Source organism: Physeter macrocephalus, chromosome 13, assembly GCF_002837175.3.
Source record: "Physeter macrocephalus isolate SW-GA chromosome 13, ASM283717v5, whole genome shotgun sequence".
NCBI classification, from domain to species: Eukaryota; Metazoa; Chordata; class Mammalia; order Artiodactyla; family Physeteridae; genus Physeter; species Physeter macrocephalus.
The window spans coordinates 36,988,872-37,007,187 of NC_041226.1; positions in this window are offsets into that span (position 1 = coordinate 36,988,872).

The window sequence follows — 18,316 nt, forward strand, 5'->3', positions numbered from 1 at the left end:
AAAACTGTGTTTCTTTCTTCTTCATTTTTGGCTTTATAGTTATTTGTATGTTATTTGTATGTATGTATATGTATGTTATTTGTATTTTATTTGGTTTTATAGTTATTAGTATGTGTAAGCAGATAGGACAGCATGGACTCTACATTCAAATAAACATTGAAAATTTCACTGAAAGTCAACAATTAAACAATGGGTTAATATTACTTTGTGTCACATTCCCCTTCTTATATTGATGAACTTCTTCCTAAGTTGAAGTCAAATTTAAGCTAAATTGACCTTAATTCTCCTCCACTCTGCCTACTTCCTGCTTTCTTAGTTTCTATCCTGAATCAAAATTCTATCTCTGCAAGAAGACATAGCTCAATTCTATCACCATTTCATAAAGTCATCTACTGATGAAACCACATGGTATTTTAACTCTACAATTTATAAACTGTGATGATTATATGGTACCTTAGAGGAAAAATGATATAAAATAATAATGTAAAATAATAACACACATTAAATACTCAGAAATGTTTATTTAATAATATGGTACTAATGTGGAGTTCCTACATTATTAAGTAAAAGAATCATTTTTTAAAAAAATCGAAGTACATGGTCTGAGTGTTAGGGATATTGAAAAGAGGGTTCTAATTGTACTTTCAAAGAAGAAAAATTAGGTCAATTTCAGAATGCTTTAGTAGACTTATGAAAATATCAGTTTTCTCTCATCTTTTCTAATTTTACCCCCTCATTTCTATATTATGTCAGTTGGCCAGTCAATCAACCAATATTAAATTGTGTCTGCTCTTTGCCACTCACTGTGTGAGACAGGGCTAGAGAAGTGAATAAGGTAGAAAAAAGAAATTGCAAAGCATACATACAAAATGAATTGCATCACGGATATCAAACAATTATGAAGGCTCTGAGATTTTCCTTTACTTGTGAGCTAACAGGTTACACTGCCACAGTTTCCTGAATCTTGTCAGAAGACTTGAGACTCCTGGGTCAGAGGAAAATCATTATTGCTCACAGCAAAGTGGGTAGTACGAGCTTTCTGCTCTCTCAAATCTTATGGTATCAATGTATATACAGGCCCATGTAAGATGCTACACACACAGTGGGTTTGCATTGCAGTAAGGAACCCTGAGTTGAGAAGCCCTGGATATTTTTATTTCTTTACCTTTATTCAGATCATAAACACATTTTTAAAAAAAAATACAGTTTTATTGAGCTATAATTTATATACCATACAATTCACCTATTAAAAGGGAAAATTTTTTTTTTAATATTACAGTTTGGGGAACTATCACCACAATCAATTCAGAACATTTTTATCACCAACAAAATTACTCCACACCCATCATTATTTCCCATTACCCACCCAACCTCCTTCCCACAACCCTGGGCAACCACTAATCTATTTTCTGTTTCTATAGATTTTCCTATTCCTGACATTCAATATGAGTGAAATCAAACTATATATGGCCTTTGTGACTGGTTTGTTTCTCTTAATATAATGTTTTCAACATTCATCCATGATGAGGAGACCTAAATCTTATATATGGAGAAGTTAAGTAAACCTGCCCCACCTTAGCCTGCAAGAGATATTATCTCAGTTATACTGGAAGAAAACCTATCTGCCTTTTGTTCTAGTGCAAGACACAATTTATTTTCCAAGGCTCTTTGCTATGCAAACATCCTTGAAAAGATAATCCAGGACAAAAGTCCATGCAGTATGTATAAAACCTCCATGGAGAATTGCTCCCCACTAATTACAACTGGACAACATGCTGAGAAAGGAAAGTTGCTATGGTAACACATAAGAGGGGAACCTAACCAATCTGAGGTTACCCAGAATTTCCTCAAGAAGTTGATATTTAAGCTGGAACCTGAGAAGGAGATGAGTTAAGAAGTGAATGAACAGGAGAAAAATAATTTTGGGCAACAGCTGCAAACATTATTTTAAAATCTTTACTCAGGCTATAAACACATTAAGAAAAAAGTTTTATTTATTTAAAGAGCATGTATAAAAGTGAAGAGGCAGAAGATAAAAGGCACATATGTCAGATACGGCTGGAAATTAAAGCAAGAATGGAAGAATGTCATGAGATGAGATCATCATGGCAGGTAGATGACAGATCATGCAGGGCATGTGGGTCATGATAGGGACTTTCAAATTTGTTCCAAAATAATGGAACTCAATTGAAGGAATTTAAGCAAAATAATGAATTTATCAGATTTTTTTTCCTAAGGAAATATTTAGAAAGATGAGCAGTGTATAAAAACACTGAAAGAAAAAAAAGGGTATGTATATATGTGTATATATATATACACATATATACATATATGTATATATATACATTAAGAAGAAAAATGAATTCAGTTTATGTTGCAATATTGCCTAGTTCCTTGAATTGTATTATTTTGAAAATGACAATTAATCCTAAACTGAAGATTCTGGTCACAGTTTTTTTTTAAGTGTTGTCTATAGATCATAATATAATTATTGAAATAGATTATCTTATATAGGGAAAGACTATAGAGTGAAAATAAAAGACTAGGACTAAACTCTAAGAAACAAACAAGAAAATAAGGTAAACAAATATTTAGCAAAAGAGGAAGAACCAGTGGTGTCTAAGAAACTTTTTAGAGAGGAAAAAAAAAAAGAAATCCAGCGGACTGTGTTATATTGGAAGGAAATTTTAAAGTGTTTCCAAATTTCATCTTCAAGCCTCAACCAATTAAATAAATCTTTTCTTGTGCTCTCCTCCTGTTCCTATGATCTATTCAACATCTTTTTAAGTTATGAAAAATTAACTTTGCTCCTAATGTTCCAAACATATCAGTCCAATATCCTTTAATGCCTTGCTCTCCAATGTCATATTTTTATAGTCATATTTCATATAGTCATAATTTAAACTTTAAAAAAGTTGAATGTTTCTAGTAAAATTTTTCCCATATTCCCAGGTGTATGCCAGAAACTGTAAGATCCCCTATAAGGTTTGGGGTGCAGTAATGTCCTGGAAGACACATGGGACTAAGAGTCAGGAGTACAGGTCATTAAATTCCAACTCTGCCACTTAATGTATATATTATGGCCTCAGGCATAAACTATGCACTTTGACTTCCTCATATGAAAAATAGAGTAATTATACCTTCTACACAGACTGCTGTGAGACTTAGAGGAGACAATATTCAATAGGCAATGGTACACATTTTAGAAGAAAAAATCAGAGAGAGAATGGAATTTGGCCTTTATGAAATGTCTTTTTCATGCCAGATATTCTGGAAAATATTTTATGGAAAATTGGTTCAGAGTCTGAATAAACTAGATTACTTAGAGTCCTATGTGTGGATTTTTTTCAATTTTGTTCAGAAAAAAATAGCCCCAACATGCTTTGCAGGCTGTAATTATGACTGGATAGATTATAATGGTTTATTCTGTCTGTAAAAGCCTTCAAATTGAGTATTTTTTAAATCTAATTTGTCCTCCTCCACTAGAGAACAGAAATATCAAACTAAGAGAACAGAACTGACACTCCAAATTAGTGCCCAAGTGCTTTCTTCTGTGTAAAAGAAATCACAGTGAAACACAACTATTTGCCCAGAAATGTTTCCATTGCCAGTTACAAACAGGCCTTTGCAAACTTTCCCAGTGGAAAATAATCTACTTAATTTGGTTAGCTAAATGTTCTTTAATGTTTAAAATAAAGTAGCCAGGCTATGTACCAATCTGTTTGGGTTATTTCCACCTATATTCAGTCCGGAAAGCAATGCACCACATTTATTTCAATATGCCAGCAATTACCAACCAGAGAATGTCTGTAATGAGACCATTACTAACAAAAAGACCATGGACTGTTTGTTTGTTTGCTTTTGTTTTATGTTTGTCTGTTTGTTTCTTCCTCTGCTGCTTCTAATGCAAGAGAACATTTCAAATATCAGGTCCAATAACTCTTTGGAGCCAAGAATAGTCAAAGACTTGCAGCGGGTGGGAGTACCACCTGTTCATGTCTTACTCCAGAAAAAAACAATTGCCTCTTCAGAGTCCCCAGCTGTGAATTGTGAGTTCAAGAGTGACTTTGAATGCAGACGAATACTGAGAACAGTTCTCTCTGAAAAATGATCATTCATGTATTATACATAAAATGAGGGGTTAAAAACCAAAACTCAAAGCAAAAGCTAAAGCCACAGCAAGGGTCAATCTTAATGGTTATTAATTAGGTTCAACAGAAGGAAGGAAACTTATCAGGTGTGAAGTGTGTGTTTTTGCATATGAAGTAGCAGTGTTTATTCAACTCTGTAACAGAAAAGACAAGCTCATGTTTATTTTCTCTGTAGTGTAGACATTGTTTCAATTAGTGCCAGATGATTACTCCCTTTTATGATTCAACAAAGTTACAAAATTCTTCCTCCTCTAAATATTACCAACTAGGAAATACCAAGTGGCACATCTTTGTGTGCTTAATTTTGATTGACTACGAGGAGAGAGCAATTTTGCATGAGTAAAGAGAAGAAAACTGTAACCTCAAACACTAATGAAAGTTTAAAGGATAGTCTTCTAATTTTTCTCTGGATGATAAATTAAACTTCTTACTTTACTGAGCTAACCTAACCCATGGCTCTCTTTGAATTTCTAACCAAATCAAAGTTGATCTGAGATAATTTTTTCTGAGAAACATTCCGTTCCAGCTGTATTCAAATTCTCCTAGTTAAAACATTAATGCAGGCTATTTTTGTATATTTTATTACTTTCTTAACTGGAAAATAACTCAACATTAATACAATTTTATCATCAAAACTTCTTGTTCATTCCTAATTATTTACTTGGTTATGTATAGACACATTTAATTATGGAAATGTGAGATTGTGTTTGTATTTATGAAGTACCTTGTCATCACACTGATCAATTCAAACTCTGGTATTAATGACTCAGAATGATTTAACACTGATTACTTAGAAAATACTGAAAAAGCATTACATATATGTGGTGTGTGTGTGTGTGTGTGTGTGTATATATATATATACACATTCTGTGTGTATATATATAGCATGTAGTCTATACAATAACATATACACCGAAAACTAAAAACACTTAAGTGTGGACTTGATATTTGAAATGTGTTCTTAGTTTGTTTCTTCAGTTTCTCCTTTTCTATTTTATCCAGTGTCAACATTTACAAAGCAGAGAATCTGTATTCAAATAATGTATACTGAGGAATTATGATGAGCAGTCACATATATACATATATATATATATAATCTAATTTACCTTAACTCTGTAAGTATTACTATCACTGCTGTCCAGACATTAAAATGACATGAGGCATGAGACATTCAAAACATACTTATACAGCAAATAACTGGATGAATACATGAATAACTTATTCCAAATCCCCATAATGCTTCAATGCCAAGACACACAATCAGACTCCTGTCACCTTTATCAAAGTCCTTTCCACATGTTAATCATGCATTTTATAATATTACATCTACACAAGAGGTTTCATTTACTCAATATGGAAGACAAATTCCAAAACTGTTTCCAAGAGTTGTTTCACATTGTACTCTCTAAAATAGCTGAATAGTTGTAATCACTCTCTCTTCCCTCTATAAATGAGGAATATGACACTTGTTTGCTATTTTTTGAAACAATGCAACTAGCCTGAAACTTTTAGTAAGTGGATACAGGAGCAGTTGTGGATTGTCCCCAAGATATGAAAATGCCACTTTTTCCAGTAATTTGGTTATAACATCTACTTCATCTGTAAATATTGGATACAGGTAAGTATTATTCCAAATGTTTCTTTTGTATGTGTGTGCTGCATTAACCCATCTTATTGGCATTTTGAAGCAATCTCATATACAATTAATAATTAAAAACATTAAGTCCAGAGAGCTCTCCAAAACTCTTTTTGAAATCACTCATGATGATGTGTCTTTTTCATCTAGAAGAAACTTAATGAGTATCATCTGCTCCCAAACACAGATTTTTATGTCCCTGTATTTTCCATTTGTATAACACAATGAAAATATTCTACCAATGACAAACTGCTCTTTTTAATTAACAGCCTACTAAGGTTCAGAATTTGCAATCTTAGAAGACTGTTATTAACCTTTAAGAATTCTGTGCTCATTGTATTGGCCAATTTGATGCAATATTAGAGAATTCAGCATTGTTATGTTCATTTCACTGACTTAATTCCTGACCTACAAATTAATAGATAAAAAAATAAAATCTTATGGTGAAATAAAATGAACATAATTAACTTTTTCTATTTTGAGAATGACATTTTGATAAATAGAAACTCTAATTGTTTTAGCAGGAAATGATATTGGACAGAAACTTTTATTCCTTTAACATGGAAATATTGCATTCAAACTTTTAAAATTTAATTTAAAAAAAAAAGACTCAGAAGGGAATACGTTCAGTCTTGTAGGACACCCTAACAGCACAAGTGTAGTCACTTGATTCTTTAAGAAAACAAGAAGGAGAGCTTACAATGGCTGTAAGTACATGAGTGTCACTGTAGAAATTTTATTTGAGATCTTTAAAAAATCTGACCTATTGTAGTAATTTATTAGGCAGGATAGAACCAATGAAACCATCCTGCTACTTACAATTGTATGTCAATTTTATAGCTCATTTGTGTACTAAGACTATTACTAATGATGATATCTTCAATATTTTGAATAAAAATAATAATTTTAACAAAATTAAAGTAATAGCCAAAATAAGAAAGATTTTTAAAAGACACTTAAAATCTTTACTGAAAGTAATGGACATACTGCTATCGTAAAATATAGTGCATAATTTTTAGTTTTGTGAACTTGAACTAGCCTGTTTCTCTTTTAAAATTATAGAGTTACACTCAATCATTCCAAAGACATCTTCCAAGTCTGAAATGAAAAATAAATGAATAAATAACAATGTGTGTTAAACTCTAAAAATATGTTATTCGTTTTACATTTATAATCCTCATAAGATCTCTCAGATTTAAGTATTGTTATATGTCACATTATATAAATAATCTTGGATAACTTAAGGTGTTCTTATCTAAATCCAGCTTTTCCAAATCCTGGATCTTGAAAGTATGTTTATCCACTTTCAATGTAAAATAACGAATGGATGCAATTGAAAAAAAAAAAATCTGGATCTTTACAATATATCTATGTATAAACATTAAAAATATAGAATGCAGAAGAAGACAACCTTCATATTTTTTAATTTTTCTTGCTAATTGTACATTTTAGGTGCAAATTTTTAGTTATGTTAAAGCAATGAATATTTCCTGATTGAGCTGATTAAATTAAATTTTCCTTATTAACCTGTAAGTCCTTGACCATAGATTGCTCTCTGCTCTTATTTTTTTTTTTTTTTTTCTGCTCTTATTTTTAAAGTGCATTTAAATCCAAGATTTCTTCTAAGGAATAATGATGTGCTTGGTTTTTGCTTTGTTTTGTTTTTTTGCTTTAACATGAGCAGTCTGGAATATAATTAAAATATTAATTAGAAATGCTAGAGCTCATCTTATGAAATTAACTGTTCATCATTTTTAGTTAACTTAGATGAATATATATTTGACTGAAATTTTCCAGACTTTATCAGCTTGATTATGTTTATTTCATTTCTTGCCTCTGAGAGAACATCTTCTTATAGTATATTTGCATTATGTCTTTTGGCATATCTTTTGATTTCCTTGACAATATGATAATCTTCTGCAGCAGTAAATTCAAGCCTTTACTTCTGAGAAAGAAGAAATTGCCTATAACTTTAAAATGACAATTTTCCCAGGCTTTCTTTAAGATTACTCAAAAAAACCCCAACATCTTATATCAAGTAAAGTCACTTCCTTGTACAAGTATGCACATTATCATGCACTAATTAACAATCTCTTACTATATCTATTTTAAACTTTCACTGTTTCTTACTAAGGTATGGATAAAACCCTGAGTCGTAGTGGCTATGGGAAGTTTCGGGTTCCTGTCTATCTTGGTCCTGTTTATATACTCTTCTTTCTTTATTTATTTTTTTCTTTTTCATCTGCCTTGAATTATCTCCTATGTCCAGTGTAATTAAATGGCCCTGACCAACCTTAGCATTTCTTTAAATCAATGATTGGTTTCTCATTGGAGAAAATTATGTCTCACCTATGCCACATTCTCAGTTTTTATGATTTACAGTATTTTTTAAATATTCTCTTAACTTTTGAACACATAGGTTATTTTTAAAAAGTTAAAAGATCTCATATTATTGATTTTCTCAATGTCAGTTTATTCTCCTCACATTTTTATTGCCATCATATAAACCCTTATACATAAAACTAATGCAACTGGCAGGTGTTGTTCTGAATATTACTGATGATGTCCTTGGTACTGGTACAGTTCAAAGAAAGTTCAATTTCTCAGTGCAGAGATGTGTCTGAGACAAGATCCTCAAAGGCCACTAACTGTGAGTACTCTGTAATTTGTCATTGTACCTAACCTATAAACTCTGTAGCCTTAAGTAAGAAGACTACTGCCTTATCTCTTTAATGTCTTATTCCTCCCATTACAATGAGGGTCATAATAGTTCTCTTTTGAGGACTGTGAGAATTCAAGAGATGAATGTGTAACAGTATTTATCATGATTGCTAAAAATCCATAGATACTTCTTAAATGACACTTCTTTCCCCTTTCCCATTTGCAACACTCACAGGATGTTGACTATTTGGTGCCTACTATGTGTCCAACAAAAAATTACTCTTTATAATAAAGAAGTTAACAAGACAATCTCTGGGTCAAGACTGCCATGTTGAAGGCTGTTACTTTAGAGAGGAAATTATCAGATGTAGTTCAAGGGACCTGGCACAAAAGAGATAATAAAGCAAAATGACATTGGGGTAGAATTTCTTTTCATCACAACAACTAGGTATGGAGAAATCAGCAGAAAAATGAAATGGATGAGAAGAATGACAGTATTCTAATTATTATGCTCTCTGTTTCTCCTTCTTGATACTGTTCTTTTCTTCTAAATCACAAAAACTACCAATATAGGTTGTGGCACTTGAAACAAGCACTGCTGTAAATACTGAAGACAGAACGGTGGTCTAGAATATTGGTAGAGTTTTAAGTATCTTATGAAGATTTGTTGAGTGAGAAAATGCAGGTTTTGATCTCCGAGGGACAGCAGAGAGATCTTCGTTCCCTGCCCAGGAATTGAACCTGAGTAGCCTGGATGAAAAACTGGGAATCCTAACCGCTAGTCCACCAGGGGCTAGAGGCTAGAAGCAAAATGGCTGTAGCTCTTTCCCCCATTTAAACACAGGAATGTTTCAAGAAGGCAAAAAATGTAAAAACGGGAACAAAGTTTATTATTAGAGACACAGCATAACATGTAGGAGAGCACATAGAGAAACAGTTTGTTTATTTGAGACAGAAGCAAGGCAGAAATACACACTCAGAGAGAAGGGATATGGCTGTCCTTTCTAATGAGGAGGAGCACAGTAAGTCAGAAGCTAGGCAGAAATACACACCCGGAGAGGAGTGCAGGAGTCCTGAATGAGGAGCTCAGGAAAGAGGTGATTTAAGTCACTTATATAGGACAGTCCTTCCGGGTCTTGTTTACATTTGGCGAATCACCTTGTTTCTTTTTTCACACCTGACTGGTCCCAGGACCCTCCCCAAGATGCGTGCGCAACTTTTTGCAAGGATAGATCCCACCGCAGAGGCCTGTAGGTGCATGTCTACACATATTATGGGGTGGTAGCCCCCTCCCTTTTTTGACCCACAAGGAGCCTTCCTGTGCATGTGCAGATAAGGAAGTTTTCCTGACCTCAGGAGTGGTCATCTTATCTCTTTACTTCAGCAGAGCTCATCTTCTGCCACTAGCTTTGTCCTTGGAGTGTCTGGTGAGAACAAAGCTACAATTTTACTCCACTTGACAAACACCAGAGCTGTCCAGCCCAGGGACCCATCTATCTCTTACCTCAGTTTCATTTCCAATACTAACACTGCCTCAATGTGTGATGTTGGGCATTTCATCTCTCCTTTCTGGGTGTTTGGTTGCACATATAACACTCATATATAATGACATTTCCATTAGAGGTAAAACTTTAAATTTATTTTATTACTTTTGAATCATTTTTATGCCTAGCATAATGTCAAAGAAGAATAAAGCCAATATATAAAATAAAATTCTAAACCACCAATTTATCAATAATCTTTTTTAAATTTAGAATTTAAAATACATTGTTCATAATAGAAACATATGATACCATATGTATGTAGATTTAAATTATTTTACCTGAGTTACACAAAATATTTTTTGTTTTCTTGTTTTGAAATAGTGGAGAAGAGATGAGAAAACTGGAGAGTGGTAGAATTTATCTGTAGATAAAAGAGTTCAGTACTTGGGAACACTGGGGTACTGGGGATACAATGATTAGCTTTCCAGACATTGAAATGCTAACTTTTCATGAAACTACATGTATGTTTTTTCCTGGATGTGAGCAATGCAAACATCCAGAGGTAGAAAATGACAGGTTGAATGAGAAGATAACAGTTGGACAAAGTTGAAATTAACAATGATAGATATGTTTTAAATGAGTTGTATAACTACCTGGTTTATCTGTTTTAATCTCATGGTTCTTGAGCAATTTCTTATTTTCTGTCTTCTTTTATCATTAGTTTTCTTTTTTTCCTTGTGATTTGGCAACTTTTTGTTACTGCAACATCCTCAATTAATTCAAATAATATAATTTTAATATACTTAATTTGAAAGATCCTTTTCAAAATTAGGATGAATTTTTGGGCTCCTTTGGGAAGTCAAGATTGCAAATTAGTGCTTTATTGGCATTAAAACATGAAGGAAAAGGTGCAAAAGTACAAGGCATGGGCATGTATCTAAAATTCTATATTCAAATTGCAGCAACAGAAGAAAATCTTAGTAGATGAATTAAAAAACCCACCTAAGATTTTTCAAATGTATTAGGTATTTTGTTTATTTACTTGCTTATATGCCTTTTAACATCATAAAGAAACACTGCAATGGAAGCAAAAATGTCTCCATAGTATAGCCCTTGAATATAACCTTTCATTTCTTAGTGCTCTCCAGAAAATCTAATTTAATTAAGGTAATGGCTGATTTCATGCACTTTATTTGACACAGTTGGAAGGTCCAGATAGAAACAGAACAAACATAGACTAACAGTAAATTTGCACTGTCTCTATTGGTTTAACTTAAATTCATAGGATTTGACAAATGCTTTTATTTAATTATGTAAAAATACATGTGAGCTTTCTGGGTCCATTTGAGAAAAACACATTTCATATGCATTTGATCATATTTGACTTGAAGTTTTAGAAAAAAATATTTTTTTACAAGTATGGATAATTTATTCTCATATCTATAACTGATTTTCTGCTTCTACATCTAGTATCACCAATTCTCTTTCATTGGTAACAAGACTGTTTTTTGAGGTTAATAATATAAGACAGTGCATAAACTCAAGTACAAAGGAGAAAACACCTTATAGTATTATTGTATTATTTTCCACAAAATTTAATTTCATAGTTGAAAAGAAATGTGATGAATTTATGTTGTTGCCATCTATTTTATGTGTTTAGAAAATAGCTTTAAAATCATGTAATTATAAATATCAGCATATTGCAGTTTTGCATTTACTACAGTAAAACCTTAGATATTGGACAATGTAAATAGGGCTATTCCAACAAACAATGGCCAAAATTCATGGATATTAGTAGGATAATATAATTATAATTCTTAGCTTAGTACTCTTAAGTATTGGAAACTAGATATTAAGTTGTTGTTGATAATTAGTCCCTAGACAGTAATTTTACATTATGGTGTTTTGAAGGTTTATGTTGCTTTATAGGTTATAAGCATTAAAAATAGAAAAACACCTTCGGAGAATATACAGGCAAGATTTAACTTGATAATTATAGCCACGCTCAGATAGGAGTCTTCTAGACCCTGAAAGATCATAATGGGATTAGTCTTCTATGAAAATAAATTAACTCATCCATAGTATATGGATCTTTCTTAAAGAATATTGAGTAGGAAGATGGTCATGATCAAACTTTTTTACTTTTTTACTAGAGAGAGCACTCTGTTGGCAATTATGTTAATGAACTAATGAGCTGGATACAAGGAATAAAAATACTAAGATTTTCCAAAATCAGGTCAAAAGCTGAGGCAAGTAAAATCTAAGAAAATTATATCAGAGGTGGTCAAGAAAATAAAAAGAGATCCTGGATATTCTAAGAAGATCATTCACATAGACTGCTGAGTCCACTCATAAGATCAACCCAGGAAACATTAAAGAAGACAGATAGTAACTTGGTTTGCAGGGAATGACAAAAACAGCAACAATAAACAACAACAGTAATTAAGATAAAACCAATCAACCAAACCAAACCACCAGGGAGATTGAAAGCTGTCTTTAAAAAGTTTGTGTGGGGAAGATGTGGGGGGAGTAGGGGGAAAATTTACAAACTGCGGAAACAGCAACCAGAGGGACATCAATGACAAGACTAGTTGAAGAAATATTTTTGAAATTTAGTCCTTGCCTTAGTTCACTGTATCTTCTTCACATTGTGGAAACTCTTCAGGCAATAAATTGCCACAAGCATAGAGCTCATTTCCTATTCTCAGGAATTATTGTTCTCTCTTGCCTGATGTTCAGTGCCTTGAAAATTATTGTTTCATCGATTTTGTCTGAATTTTTCATGTTTTAAGCAGTTGGCTATATCTGATCCTTATAAAAATCTTGTGTGGAAAATCAGTCATATTGAATTTGATATTTTATTTTATATAGAATGGGTAAGCAAGCTTTTCCTATAAAGGGCCACATAGAAAATATTTTCATCTTTATGGGCTATATAGTTTCTATTACCTATGCAACTCTGCCATATTAGTGCAAAAACATCTAAGACTATATATAAATAATGGACATGATAGGATATGGCATGTCATGTGCAGGAATAACTTGCTGACCACTGTTCTATGATAACCACTAACATTTTGGAAATAATGTATACCTTATAAACTGACAGAAGAAAAGTAATAAAATTAAATAATGAATTTAAAAATACAATTTCAAAAGAAGCCACTGAAAAAAAATAGAATATAAAACAACCAGGACAATTAGAAAGCACATAGAAAGACAGATTTAAATCAAACATATCAGAGATTACATTAAGGATGTATGGACTAAATGACCTCTCAACAGATGCAGAAAAAGGCATATGACATATTTCAATATCCATTTATGGCAAAAGCTTTCAACAAAGTGGATAAAGAGGGAACATACCTAAATGAAATAAAGCCCATATATGACAAGCCTACATCTAACATCATATTCAATGTTGAAAAGCTGAAACAAGACAATAATGTCTACTATTGCCACTTTTATTCAACATACTATTAGAAGTCCTAGTTACAGCAATCAGACAAGAAAAAGAAAAGGCATCTGAATTGGAAGAGAAGTAAAATTGTCACTATTTGTAGATGACATGATGTCATATATAGAAAACCCTATAGGCTCCATCAAAAAACTATTAGAACTAGTAAATTCAGTAAAGTTTCAGGATATAAAAGCAATACACAAAAGTCTGATGAATTCCTATACACAAATTATGAATCAGAAGAAAGAATATTTAAGAAAACAATCCTGTTTACAACTGCATCAAAAAATAAAATACCTAGGAATAAATTTAACCAAGGAGGTGAAAGACCTGTATATTGAAAATTATAAAATATTAATGAAAGTAATTGACAAAAATAAATGGAATGATATCCCATGCTAATGAATTGGAAGAATTACTATTGTTAAAATGACCATATTACCCAAAGCAAAATAGAAATTCAATGCAATCTCTATCAAAAATCCAATGGTATTTTTCACAGAATAAAATGGAACCATAAAGCCCCTGAATAGCCAAAGCAAACTTAGAATGAAGACAAAGTTGGAGGCATCACTGTCTTTGATTTCAAATTCTATTACTAAACTATAGGTATTAAAACAGTGTAGTATTGGCATAAAAACAGACACATAGATAAGTGGAAACAAATAGAGATCCCAGAAATAAACCCACACATTCAATAAATTATGGCAAAACTAGCCAATGACAAAACTAGCCAAAAATATACAATAGGGAAAAGACAGTCTCTTCAATAAATGGTGTTGGAAAAAATGGACAGCCATGCAAAAAAAATGAAACTGGACAATGATTTTATACCACATATAAAAATTAACTCAAAATGAGTATAAGACCTGAAATTGTATAATTCCTAGAAGAAAATATATGTGGCAAATTCTTTGACATAGGCCTTGACGATTTTTTAAATCCGACACTGAAAGTAAAAGCAACAAAAGAAAAAATAAATAAGTGGGATTACATCAAACTAAAAAGTTCTGCACATCAAAGGAAATCATCAAGAAAATAAAAGGGCAAACTGTTGAATGGAAAAAGTATTTGCATATCATATATCTGATAAGCAGCTAATAACCAAAATATTTGAAGAACTCATACAATTCAATAGCAAAATATAATGAATCCAAAATAGGCAGAAGATCTAAATAGACATTTTCCAGAGAAGACAGACAAATGGCCAACAGGCACATGAAAAGATTCTGCGCTTTATTATTCATCAGGGAAATGCAAATCAGAACCACAATGAGATATCACACCACATCTGTTAGAATTGGTATTATCTAAACGACTAGAAATAGTAAGTGTTGGATAGGATGTGGAGAAAGTGGAGCACCTGTGCACTGTTGATGGGACTATAAGTTGGTGCAGCAACTATGGAAAACAGTATGGGGTTTCCTCAAAAAAATAAAAATAGACTACCATACAATTCAGCAATCCCACTTTGGTGTATTTCTCTGAAGAAAATGAAAACACTAATTTGAGAAGGTATATGCATCCCCATATTCATTGCATATATATGTAAATTATGGAATATGAATATATATATATAAAATGGGATATTATTCAGCCATAAAAAAAGAATAAAATCTTGCCATTTGCAACAACATGGATGGACCTCTAAGGCATGATGCTAAGTGAAATAAGTCAGACAAAAAATACAAATACCATATAATCTCTCTTACATGTGGAATCTAAAAAAAAAAAATACATTAAAAAAATAAAACAAGCTCATAGATATAGAGAATAGATTGGTTGTTGCCAGAGGTGGGGGGGAAGGGCGAAGGGTGAGAAAAATTGGTAAAATGTGTTTTGTTTTGTTTTAGTTTAAATAAATTATTTTAAAATAAATGAATAAAAATAACATTTAAAGGGTAATTGCTGTCAATTTGATTAGAAAAACTAACTTTGGTTGTGACATGTAAAAGACATACACATCCAGAAATTTTATATATAAATAAAGGGAAAAAGATATACATTGCAAAAATGACTAAAAGAAAGGTGCTGTAACTATATCGGTATCAGACGACATAGATTAAAATGTGACTTCATATTGATGAAAAGTTAAAAATTTCTAGGAAGATGCATACATTTTAAATTTGCATGCTTCTCATATGTAATATGATCCCAAAATGTATGAAGCATATTTCAGCAAAGCTACAAGGAGAAATAAGCAGATACACAGACTGGGAGATTTTAAACTACTCTTAGTAATTCAGAAAACGTACAGGCAAAAAAAAAATTCAGTAAACAATTATAGTAATGAAAATTTGATGAGTATTAAAAACCCATTAAACTTGAATGAAAGAAGACAGAAAATAATAACTGTTACATAATTCCATTTATAAAAATTCAAAACCAGGCAAAATTAAATATGGAATTTTAAAAAGCATGTGATTAGGTAAAAGTCTAAATATTTGTTACTTTTGGCCTATAGGGCAATGTGTTTGAGAAGAGAATACCATGGACTTCTGTAGTCTGAAAAGAAATCTTCCCTGCACCCTGAAAAAGCATCTTATATTGACAGTGTCACACCCACAAAACTTCAGACTGAGACCTCAGGATTTTTGTTTCAAGAACACAGAGGAAAAAAAATGTGGAGAAGCATTTGGAGTCCTGATCAGGTTAATTACAAAAGAGAATATTTATGATAACAAGTTGTCTTGTACCAGCATTTGTACCAGCACTCTCCCAATTGTCAGCGGTGCCCAAGTGGTCTTTCATAATTGTACATGCATACTACTATGAGAGGTAGGGCCTTCTAAAGCATAGAATAAGGGACAGTAGCTACCCTTGCTCAGGGTGAAAAATAGTATTTTCATAAGATTTTAGAAGCAAAAACAGATATGAAAATGAAAATAATTTGAGAGACACATGAGACTTCTAGAATTGGTTGTCTAGAAAATTGTTGGGTATCTTAGATACAATATGAGAAAATGCAGATCTATAAACCATTGTTTTTGGGGGGTTATTGAAGCAATGGGCATGCAAGAAAGTGCAATGAAGAGAACACAGAGTGAGAAGACAATAGAACTGAAGATAGTTCTATGGGACTCCAAAGTGGAAAGGAGAAAAAGGAGGAAGAAAGTTCCTTAACTATGATTGAGATATTCAAACAAGAGATGTAAGAAGAGAACAAAGAGTGCCTAGATAGGTAAAGTTAAGATATATAAGACCCCCGTTCTGAGACTCAGAATGACTAGCAATCTGAAATGTATGTAAGTGGCCAAGATGAGGATTGAAAATTTTTCTCCAGGTATATATAGTAAACACTCAGTCACTAATGAACTAAATGAGATCACTAAATTAATATACTGAAGTTACATAATAGATTTTAGTGTTTTGATGAGTAAATGAGAAATAAGGAGCAGAAGCATTAAGTGCAAAAAAGTATAAATACTAGGGATATATGTATGAGTGTGCCTATGTGTGTCAGCAGGAATGTGTGTGTGTTTGTGTGTGCATTTCACATGTAAGAATATTAAGGACATTTTTATTCTAAGATAAAGGAAACCAGATGAAAACTCCTAGTGAAATGTATATCTCTTGAGGGCAAAAATTCTGTCTCCTTTATCAGAGGAAGCTGATGAAACAATTCTGACACGAGTAATTTAGTCAACCCCTCATTTAGGTAATTAAAATATCTTGGATTATACAATTACCTGAAATTCATCACATCCAAGACACTACTAATGATTAGACGAACCACCATTTTACATATAACTAGGGAAAACCTCATTTTGGTAAATGGTTTCACAATAATTTTGTAACATTTTTAATTTTTATTGAATAGTTACTTAAAATTGAGTTATTTAGAATAGATTTTTTACACATATCTGTCATGACTCTATGAAAAAGAAAATACATGCAAATTAAAGTTTAGAGTATACCTACAATATCCTTTACATCTAGCATCCATAACTCCTGAACCACATTTTTACTCAGAATTTTAAAAATTTGTGTTTTTAGAAAGCCCAGAAGTAAACCCATGCACTCATGGTCAATTAATCTATGACAAAGGAGACAAGAATATACAATAGAGAAAAGACAGTCTCTTAAATAAATGGTGCTGAGAAAACTGGACAGCTACATGTAAAATAATGAGATTAGAACATTCTCTAACACCATATACAAAAATAAACTAAAAATGGATTAAAGACCTAATCAGCAAGACTAGATACTGTAAAACTCCTAGAGGAAAACATAGCCAGAACACTCTTTGACATAAGTCACAGTAGTATTTTTTGGATTCCTCTCCTAAAGTAAAGGACATGAAAGCAAAAATAAACAAATGGGACCTAATTAAAGTTAAAAGCTTTTGCACAATAAAAGAAACCATCAACAAAATGAAAAGACAAAATGAATGGGAGAAAATATTTGCAAATGATATGACTGATAATGGATTAATATCCAACATATATAAACCGATCATACAACTCAACAGCAAACAAAGCAAAACAAAACAAACAACCAAACTAAAAAATGGGGAGAACAGAATAGACATTTTTCCAAAGAGGAAATGCAGATGGCCAACAGGCACATGAAAAGATGCTATCTCTAATCATCGGGTAAATGCAAATCAAAACCACAGTAAGATATTACCTCACAACTGTCAGAATGGCTATCATCAAAAAGTCCACAAATAACAAATGTTGTCAAGCATGCAGATAAAAGGAAACTCTTGTACACCATTGATGGGAAGGTAATTTGGAGCAATCACCTGTGGAAACAGTATGTAATTTTCTCAAAAAAACTAAAAATAGGACTACCATATGACTCAGAAATTCTACATCTGAGTATACATCAGAAAAAACCAAAAACCCTAATTTGAAAAGATACATGCACCCCAATATTCATAGCAGCATTATTTACAATTGCCAAGACACAGAAACAACCT